A 9,688-nucleotide genomic window follows, 5' to 3' on the forward strand; every position below is an offset into this window, starting at 1 on the left:
GAAGGGATTGGGAGTGGGGATCCCGGTGGGTTTGAACGGATTGGGAGTGGGGATCGCGGTGTGTTTGAAGGGAGTTGGATTAGGGATCCCGGTGGGTTTGTAGGGATTTTGAGTGGCGATCCCGGTGGGTTTGAAGGGATTGGGAGTCGGGATCCGGGTGCGTTTGAAGGGATTGGGAGTCCGGATCCCGGTGGGTTTGAAGGGATTGGGAGTGGGGATCCCGGTGGGTTTGAAGGGATTGGGAGCGGGGATCCCGGTGGGTTTAAAGGGATTGGGAGTGGGGATCCCGGTGGGTTTGAAGGGATTGTGAGTGGCGATCCCGGTGGGTTTGTTGGGATTGGGAGTGGGGATCCCGTTGGGTTTGAAGGGATTGGGAGTGCTGATCCCGGTGGGTTTGAAGGGATTGGGAGTGGGGATCCCGGTGTTTTTGAACGGATTGGCAGTGGGGATCCCGGTGGGCTTGAAGGGAGTGGGAGTGGGGACCCCGGTGGGTTTGAAGGGATTGGGAGTGGGAATCCCGGTGGGTTTGAAGAGATTGCTAGTCGGGATCCCGGTGGGTTTGAAGTGATTGGGAGTGGGGATCCCTGTGGTTTTGAAGATATTGGGAGTGGGGATCCCTGTGGGTTAGATGCGATTTGGAGTCGGGATCCCGGTGGGTTTGAAGTGATTGGGAGTGTGGGTGTGTTTGAAGGGATTGGGAATGTGGATCCTGGAGGGTTTTAAGGAAGTGGGAGTGGGGATCCCGGTGGGTTTGAAGGGATTGGTAGGGGGATCCCGGTAGGTTTGAAGGGATTGGGAGTGGGGAACCCGGTGGGTTTGAAGGGATTGGGAGTGGGCATTCCAGTGGGTTGAAGATATTGGGAGTGGGGATCCCGGTGGGTTTGAAGGCATTGGGAGTTTGGATCCCGGAGGGTTTGAAGGGATTTGGTGTGGGGATCGCGGTGTGTTTGAAGGGAGTTGGATTAGGGATCCCGGTGGGTTTGTAGGGATTTTGAGTGGCGATCCCGGTGGGTTTGAAGGGATTGGGAGTCGGGATCCGGGTGCGTTTGAAGGGATTTGGAGTCCGGATCCCGGTGGGTTTGAAGGGATTGGGAGTGGGGATCCCGGTGGGTTTGAAGGGATTGGGAGCGGGGATCCCGGTGGGTTTAAAGGGATTGGGAGTGGGGATCCCGGAGGGTTTGAAGGTATTGGGAGTAGGGATCCCGGTGGGTTTGAAGGGATTGGGAGTAGTCATCCCGGTAGGTTTGAAGGGATTGGGAGTGGGCATCCCAGTGGGGTTGAAGAGATTGGGATTGTGGATCCCGATGGGTTTGAAGGGATTGGGAGCAGGGATCCCGGTGGTTTTGTAGTGATTGGGAGTGGGCATCCCAGTGGGGTTGAAGAGATTGGGAGTGGGGATCCCGGTGGGTTTGAAGGGAGTGGGAGTGCGGATCCCGTTGGGTTTGAAGCGATTGGGAGTGGGGTTCCCGGTGTGTTTGAAGGGATTGGGAGTCGGGATCCGGGTGCGTTTGAAGGGATTGGGAATGTGGATCCTGGAGGGTTTTAAAGAAGTGGGAGTGGGGATCACGGTGGGTTTGAAGGGATTGGGAGTGGGGATCCCGGTGGGTTTGAAGGGATTAGGACTGTGGATCCCGGTGGGTTTCAAGGGATTGGGAGTGGGGATCCCGGAGGGTTTGAAGGGATTGGGAGTAGGGATCCCGGTGGGTTTGAAGGGATTGGGAGTTTGGATCCCGTTGGATTTGAAGGGATTGGGTGTAGGGATCCCTGTGATTTTGTAGGGATTGGGAGTGGGCATCCCAGTGGGGTTGAAGAGATTGGGAGTGTGGATCCCGATGGGTTTGAAGGGATTAGGAGATTGGATCCCGTTGGGTTTGAAGGGATTGGGAGTGGGGATCGCGGTGGGTTTGAAGGGAGTTGGGTTAGGGATCCCGGTGGGTTTGTAGGGATTTTGAGCTGGGATCCCGGTGGGTTTGAAGGGATTGGGAGTCGGGATCCGGGTGCGTTTGAAGGGATTGGGAGTCGGGATCCCGGTGGGTTTGAAGGGATTGTGAGTCGGGATCCCGGTGGGTTTGAAGGGATTGGGATTCGGGATCCCGGTGGGTTTGAAGGGATTGGGAGTGCGGATCCCAGTGGGTTTGAAGGGAATGGGAGTGGGGATCCCGGTGGGTTTGAAGGGATTGGGAGTCGGGATCCCGGTGGGTTTGAAGGGATTGGGAGTGGGGATCCCGGTGGGTTTGAAGGGATTGGGAGTGCGGATCCCGATGGGTTTGAAGGGATTGGGAGTGGTGATCCCGGTGGGTCTGAAGGGATTGGGAGTGGGGATCCCAGTGGGTTTGAAGGGATTGGGAGTGGGGATCCCGATGGGTTTGAAGGGATTGGGAGTGGGGATCCCGGTGGGTCTGAAGGGATTGGGAGTGGGGATCCCAGTGGGTTTGAAGTGATTGGGAGTGGGGATCCCGGTGTGTTTGAAGGGATTGGGAATGTGGATCCTGGAGGGTTTTAAAGAAGTGGGAGTGGGGATCATGATGGGTTTGAAGGGATTGGTAGTGGGGATCCCGGTAGGTTTGAAGGGATTGGGATTGGGGATCCCGGTGGGTTTGAAGGGATTAGGACTGTGGATCCCGGTGGGTTTGAAGGGATTGGGAGTGCGGATCCCGGTGGGTTTGAAGGGATTGGGAGTTTGGATCCCGGTGGGTTTGAAGGGATTGGGAGCAGCGATCCCGGTGGTTTTGTAGTGATTGGGAGTGGGCATCCCAGTGGGGTTGAAGAGATTGGGATTGTGGATCCCGATGGGTTTGAAGGGATTTGGAGTGCGGATCCCGTTGGGTTTGAAGCGATTGGGAGTGGGGTTCCCGGTGTGTTTGAAGGGATTGGGAGTCGGGATCCGGGTGCGTTTGAAGGGATTGGGAGTCGGGATCAGGGTGAGTTTGAAGGGATTGGGAGTGGGGATCCCGGTGGGTTTGAAGGGATTGGGAGTCGGGATCCCGGTGGGTTTGAAGGGATTGGGAGTCGGGATCCCGGTGGGTTTGAAGCGATTGGGATTCGGGATCCCGGTGGGTTTGAAGGGATTGGGAGTGCGGATCCCGGTGGGTTTGAAGGGATTGGGAGTCGGGATCCTGGTGGGTTTGAAGGGATTGGGAGTGGGGATCCCGGTGGGTTTGAAGGGATTGGGAGTCGGGATCCCGGTGGGTTTGAAGGGATTGGGAGTGGGGATCCCGGTGGGTTTGAAGGGATTGGGATTCGGGATCCCGGTGGGTTTGAAGGGATTGGGAGTGCGGATCCCGGTGTGTTTGAAGGGATTGGGAGTGGGGATCCCGGTGGGTTTGAAGGGATTGGGAGTGGTGATCCCGGTGGGTCTGAAGGGATTGGGAATGGGGATCCCGGTGGGTTTGAAGGGATTGGGAGTGGGGATCCCGATGGGTTTGAAGGGATTGGGAGTGGGGATCCCAGTGGGTTTGAAGGGATTGGGAGTAGGGATCCCGGTGGGTTTGAAGGGATTGGGAGTTTGGATCCCGGTGGGTTTGAAGGGATTGGGAGTAGGGATCCCGGTGATTTTGTAGGGATTGGGAGTGGGCATCCCAGTGTGGTTGAAGAGATTGGGAGTGTGGATCCCGATGGGTTTGAAGGGATTAGGAGATTGGATCCTGTTGGGTTTGAAGGGATTGGGAGTGGGGATCGCGGTGGGTTTGAAGGGAGTTGGGTTAGGGATCCCGGTGGGTTTGTAGGGATTTTGAGTGGGGATCCCGGTGGGTTTGAATGGATTGGGAGTCGGGATCCGGGTGCGTTTGAAGGGATTGGGAGTCGGGATCCCGGTGGGTTTGAAGGGATTGTGAGTCGGGATCCCGGTGGGTTTGAAGGGATTGGGATTCGGGATCCCGGTGGTTTGAAGGGATTGGGAGTGCGGATCCCGGTGGGTTTGAAGGGAATGGGAGTGGGGATCCCGGTGGGTTTGAAGGGATTGGGAGTCGGGATCCCGGTGTGTTTGAAGGGATTGGGAGTGGGGATCCCGGTGGGTTTGAAGGGATTGTGAGTCGGGATCCCGGTGGGTTTGAAGAGATTGGGATTCGGGATCCCGGTGGGTTTGAAGGGATTGGGAGTGCAGATCCCGGTGGGTTTGAAGGGAATGGGAGTGGGGATCCCGTTGGGTTTGAAGGGATTGGGAGTCGGGATCCCGGTGGGTTTGAAGGGATTGGGAGTGGGGATCCCGGTGTGTTTGAAGGGATTGGGAGTGCGGATCCCGGTGGGTTTGAAGGGATTGGGAGTGGTGATCCCGGTGGGTCTGAAGGGATTGGGAGTGGGGATCCCGGTGGGTTTGAAGGGATTGGGAGTGGGGATCCCGATGGGTTTGAAGGGATTGGGAGTGGGGATCCCGGTGGGTCTGAAGGGATTGGGAGTGGGGACCCCGGTGGGTTTGAAAGGATTGGTAGTGGGGATCCCGGTAGGTTTGAAGGGATTGGGAGTGGGGATCCCGGTGGGTTTGAAAGGATTAGGACTGTGGATCCCGGTGGGTTTGAAGGGATTGGGAGTGGGGATCCCGGAGGGTTTGATGGGATTGGGAGTAGGGATCCCGGTGGGTTTGAAGGGATTGGGAGTTGGGATCCCGGTGGGTTTGAAGGGATTGGGAGTCGGGATCCCGGTGGGTTTGAAGGGATTGGGATTCGGGATCCCGGTGGGTTTGAAGGGATTGGGAGTGCGGATCCCTGTGGGTTTGAAGGGATTGGTAGTCGGGATCCCGGTGGGTTTGAAGGGATTGGGAGTGGGTATCCCGGTGGGTTTGAAGGGATTGGGATTCGGGTTCCCGGTGGGTTTGAAGGGATTGGGAGTCGGGATCCCGGTGGGTTTGAAGGGATTGGGATTCGGGATCCCGGTGGGTTTGAAGGGATTGGGAGTGCGGATCCCGGTGTGTTTGAAGGGATTGGGAGTGGGGATCCCGGTGGGTTTGAAGGGATTGGGAGTGGTGATCCCGGTGGGTCTGAAGGGATTGGGAATGGGGATCCCGGTGGGTTTGAAGGGATTGGAGGTGGGGATCCCGATGGGTTTGAAGGGATTGGGAGTGGGGATCCCAGTGGGTTTGAAGGGATTGGGATCCCGGTGGGTTTGAAGGGATTGGGAGTTTGGATCCCGGTGTGTTTGAAGGGATTGGGAGTAGGGATCCCGGTGATTTTGTAGGGATTGGGAGTGGGCATCCCAGTGGGGTTGAAGAGATTGGGAGTGTGGATCCCGATGGGTTTGAAGGGATTAGGAGATTGGATCCCGTTGGGTTTGAAGGGATTGGGAGTGGGGATCGCGGTGGGTTTGAAGGGAGTTGGGTTAGGGATCCCGGTGGGTCTGAAGGGGTTGGGAGTGGGGATCCCAGTGGGTTTGAAGTGATTGGGAGTGGGGATCCCGGTGTGTTTGAAGGGAATGGGAATGTGGATCCTGGAGGGTTTTAAAGAAGTGGGAGTGGGGATCACGGTGGGTTTGAAGGGATTGGGAGTGTGGATCCCGATGGGTTTGAAGGGATTAGGAGATTGGATCCCGTTGGGTTTAAAGGGATTGGGAGTGGGGATCGCGGTGGGTTTGAAGGGAGTTGGGTTAGGGATCCCGGTGGGTTTGTAGGGATTTTGAGTTGGGATCCCGGTGGGGTTGAAGGGATTGGGAGTCGGGATCCGGGTGCGTTTGAAGGGATTGGGAGTCGGGATCACGGTGGGTTTGAAGGGATTGTGAGTCGGGATCCCGGTGGGTTTGAAGGGATTGGGATTCGGGATCCCGGTGGGTTTGAAGGGATTGGGAGTGCGGATCCCGGTGGGTTTGAAGGAATGGGAGTGGGGATCCCGGTGGGTTTGAAGGGATTGGGAGTCGGGATCCCGGTGGGTTTGAAGGGATTGGGAGTGGGGATCCCGGTGGGTTTGAAGGGATTGGGAGTGCGGATCCCGATGGGTTTGAAGGGATTGGGACTGGTGATCCCGGTGGGTCTGAAGGGATTGGGAGTGGGGATCCCAGTGGGTTTGAAGGGATTGGGAGTGGGGATCCCGATGGGTTTGAAGGGATTGGGAGTGGGGATCCCGGTGGGTCTGAAGGGATTGGAAGTGGGGATCCCAGTGGGTTTGAAGTGATTGGGAGTGGGGATCCCGGTGTGTTTGAAGGGATTGGGAATGTGGATCCTGGAGGGTTTTAAAGAAGTGGGAGTGGGGATCACGGTGGGTTTGAAGGGATTGGTAGTGGGGATCCCGGTAGGTTTGAAGGGATTGGGAGTGGGGATCCCGGTGGGTTTGAAGGGATTAGGACTGTGGATCCCGGTGGGTTTGAAGGGATTGGGAGTGGGGATCCCGGTGGGTTTGAAGGGATTGGGAGTTTGGATCCCGGTGGGTTTGAAGGGATTGGGAGCAGGGATCCCGGTGGTTTTGTAGTGATTGGGAGTGGGCATCCCAGTGGGGTTGAAGAGATTGGGATTGTGGATCCCGATGGGTTTGAAGGGATTGGGAGTGCGGATCCCGTTGGGTTTGAAGGGATTGGGAGTGCGGATCCCGGTGTGTTTGAAGGGATTGGGAGTGGGGATCCCGGTGGGTTTGAAGGGATTGGGAGTGGTGATCCCGGTGGGTCTGAAGGGATTGGGAATGGGGATCCCGGTGGGTTTGAAGGGATTGGGAGTGGGGATCCCGATGGGTTTGAAGGGATTGGGAGTGGGGATCCCAGTGGGTTTGAAGGGATTGGGAGTAGGGATCCCGGTGGGTTTGAAGGGATTGGGAGTAGGGATCCCGGTGGGTTTGAAGGGATTGGGAGTTTGGATCCCGGTGGGTTTGAAGGGATTGGGAGTAGGGATACCGGTAATTTTGTAGGGATTGGGAGTGGGCATCCCAGTGTGGTTGAAGAGATTGGGAGTGTGGATCCCGATGGGTTTGAAGGGATTAGGAGATTGGATCCCGTTGGGTTTGAAGGGATTGGGAGTGGGGATCGCGGTGGGTTTGAAGGGAGTTATGTTAGGGATCCCGGTGGGTTTGTAGGGATTTTGAGTGGGGATCCCGGTGGGTTTGAAGGGATTGGGAGTCGGGATCCGGGTGCGTTTGAAGGGATTGGGAGTCGGGATCCCGGTGGGTTTGAAGGGATTGTGAGTCGGGATCCCGGTGGGTTTGAAGGGATTGGGATTCGGGATCCCGGTGGGTTTGAAGGGATTGGGAGTGCGGATCCCGGTGGGTTTGAAGGGAATGGGAGTGGGGATCCCGGTGGGTTTGAAGGGATTGGGAGTCGGGATCCCGGTGGGTTTGAAGGGATTGGGAGTGGGGATCCCGGTGGGTTTGAAGGGATTGTGAGTCGGGATCCCGGTGGGTTTGAAGGGATTGGGATTCGGGATCCCTGTGGGTTTGAAGGGATTGGGAGTGCAGATCCCGGTGGGTTTGAAGGGAATGGGAGTGGGGATCCCGCTGGGTTCGAAGGGATTGGGAGTCGGGATCCCGGTGGGTTTGAAGGGATTGGGAGTGGGGATCCCGGTGGGTTTGAAGGGATTGGGAGTGCGGATCCCGGTGGGTTTGAAGGGATTGGGAGTGGTGATCCCGGTGGGTCTGAAGGGATTGGGAGTGGGGATCCCGGTGGGTTTGAAGGGATTGGGAGTGGGGATCCCGATGGGTTTGAAGGGATTGGGAGTGGGGATCCCGGTGGGTCTGAAGGGATTGGGAGTGGGGATCCCGGTGGGTTTGAAAGGATTGGTAGTGGGGATCCCGGTAGGTTTGAAGGGATTGGGAGTGGGGATCCCGGTGGGTTTGAAAGGATTAGGACTGTGGATCCCGGTGGGTTTGAAGGGATTGGGAGTGGGGATCCCGGAGGGTTTGAAGGGATTGGGAGTAGGGATCCCGGTGGGTTTGAAGGGATTGGGAGTTGGGATCCCGGTGGGTTTGAAGGGATTGGGAGTCGGGATCCCGGTGGGTTTGAAGTGATTGGGATTCGGGATCCCGGTGGGTTTGAAGGGATTGGGAGTGCAGATCCTGGTGGGTTTGAAGGGATTGGGAGTCGGGATCCCGGTGGGTTTGAAGGGATTGGGAGTGGGGATCCCGGTGGGTTTGAAGGGATTGGGATTCGGGATCCCGGTGGGTTTGAAGGGATTGGGAGTCGGGATCCCGGTGGGTTTGAAGGGATTGGGATTCGGGATCCCGGTGGGTTTGAAGGGATTGGGAGTGCGGATCCCGGTGGGTTTGAAGGGATTGGGATTCGGGATCCCGGTGGGTTTGAAGGGATTGGGAGTCGGGATCCCGGTGGGTTTGAAGGGAGTTGGGTTAGGGATCCCGGTGGGTCTGAAGGGGTTGGGAGTGGGGATCCCAGTGGGTTTGAAGTGATTGGGAGTGGGGATCCCGGTGTGTTTGAAGGGATTGGGAATGTGGATCCTGGAGGGTTTTAAAGAAGTGGGAGTGGGGATCACGGTGGGTTTGAAGGGATTGGGAGTGGGGATCCCGGTGGGTTTGAAGGGATTGGGAGTCGGGATCCCGGTGGGTTTGAAGGGATTGGGATTCGGGATCCCGGTGGGTTTGAAGGGATTGGGAGTGCAGATCCTGGTGGCTTTGAAGGGATTGGGAGTCGGGATCCCGGTGGGTTTGAAGGGATTGGGAGTGGGGATCCCGGTGGGTTTGAAGGGATTGGGATTCGGGATCCCGGTGGGTTTGAAGGGATTGGGAGTCGGGATCCCGGTGGGTTTGAAGGGATTGGGATTCGGGATCCCGGTGGGTTTGAAGGGATTGGGAGTGCGGATCCCGGTGGGTTTGAAGGGATTGGGATTCGGGATCCCGGTGGGTTTGAAGGGATTGGGAGTCGGGATCCCGGTGGGTTTGAAGGGAGTTTGGTTAGGGATCCCGGTGGGTCTGAAGGGGTTGGGAGTGGGGATCCCAGTGGGTTTGAAGTGATTGGGAGTGGGGATCACGGTGGGTTTGAAGGGATTGGGAGTGGGGATCCCGGTGGGTTTGAAGGGATTGGGAGTGCGGATCCCATTGGGTTTGAAGCGATTGGGAGTGGGGTTCCCGGTGTGTTTGAAGGGATTGGGAGTCGGGATCCGGGTGCGTTTGAAGGTATTGGGAGTCGGGATCCGGGTGAGTTTGAAGGGATTGGGAGTGGGGATCCCGGTGGGTTTGAAGGGATTGGGAGAAGGGATCCCGGTGGGTTTGAAGGGATTGGGAGTCGGGATCCCGGTGGGTTTGAAGGGATTGGGAGTGCGGATCCCGGTGGGTTTGAAGGGATTGGGATTCGGGATCCCGGTGGGTTTGAAGGGATTGGGAGTCGGGATCCCGGTGGGTTTGAAGGGAGTTGGGTTAGGGATCCCGGTGGGTCTGAAGGGGTTGGGAGTGGGGATCCCAGTGGGTTTGAAGTGATTGGGAGTGGGGATCCCGGTGTGTTTGAAGGGATTGGGAATGTGGATCCTGGAGGGTTTTATAGAAGTGGGAGTGGGGATCACGGTGGGTTTGAAGGGATTGGGAGTGGGGATCCCGGTGGGTTTGAAGGGATTGGGAGTGCGGATCCCGTTGGGTTTGAAGCGATTGGGAGTGGGGTTCCCGGTGTGTTTGAAGGGATTGGGAGTCGGGATCCGGGTGCGTTTGAAGGTATTGGGAGTCGGGATCCGGGTGAGTTTGAAGGGATTGGGAGTGGGGATCCCGGTGGGTTTGAAGGGATTGGGAGTCGGGATCCCGGTGGGTTTGAAGGGATTGGGAGTCGGGATCCCGGTGGGTTTGAA

Source organism: Hypanus sabinus, assembly GCF_030144855.1.
Source record: "Hypanus sabinus isolate sHypSab1 chromosome 24 unlocalized genomic scaffold, sHypSab1.hap1 SUPER_24_unloc_24, whole genome shotgun sequence".
NCBI classification, from domain to species: Eukaryota; Metazoa; Chordata; class Chondrichthyes; order Myliobatiformes; family Dasyatidae; genus Hypanus; species Hypanus sabinus.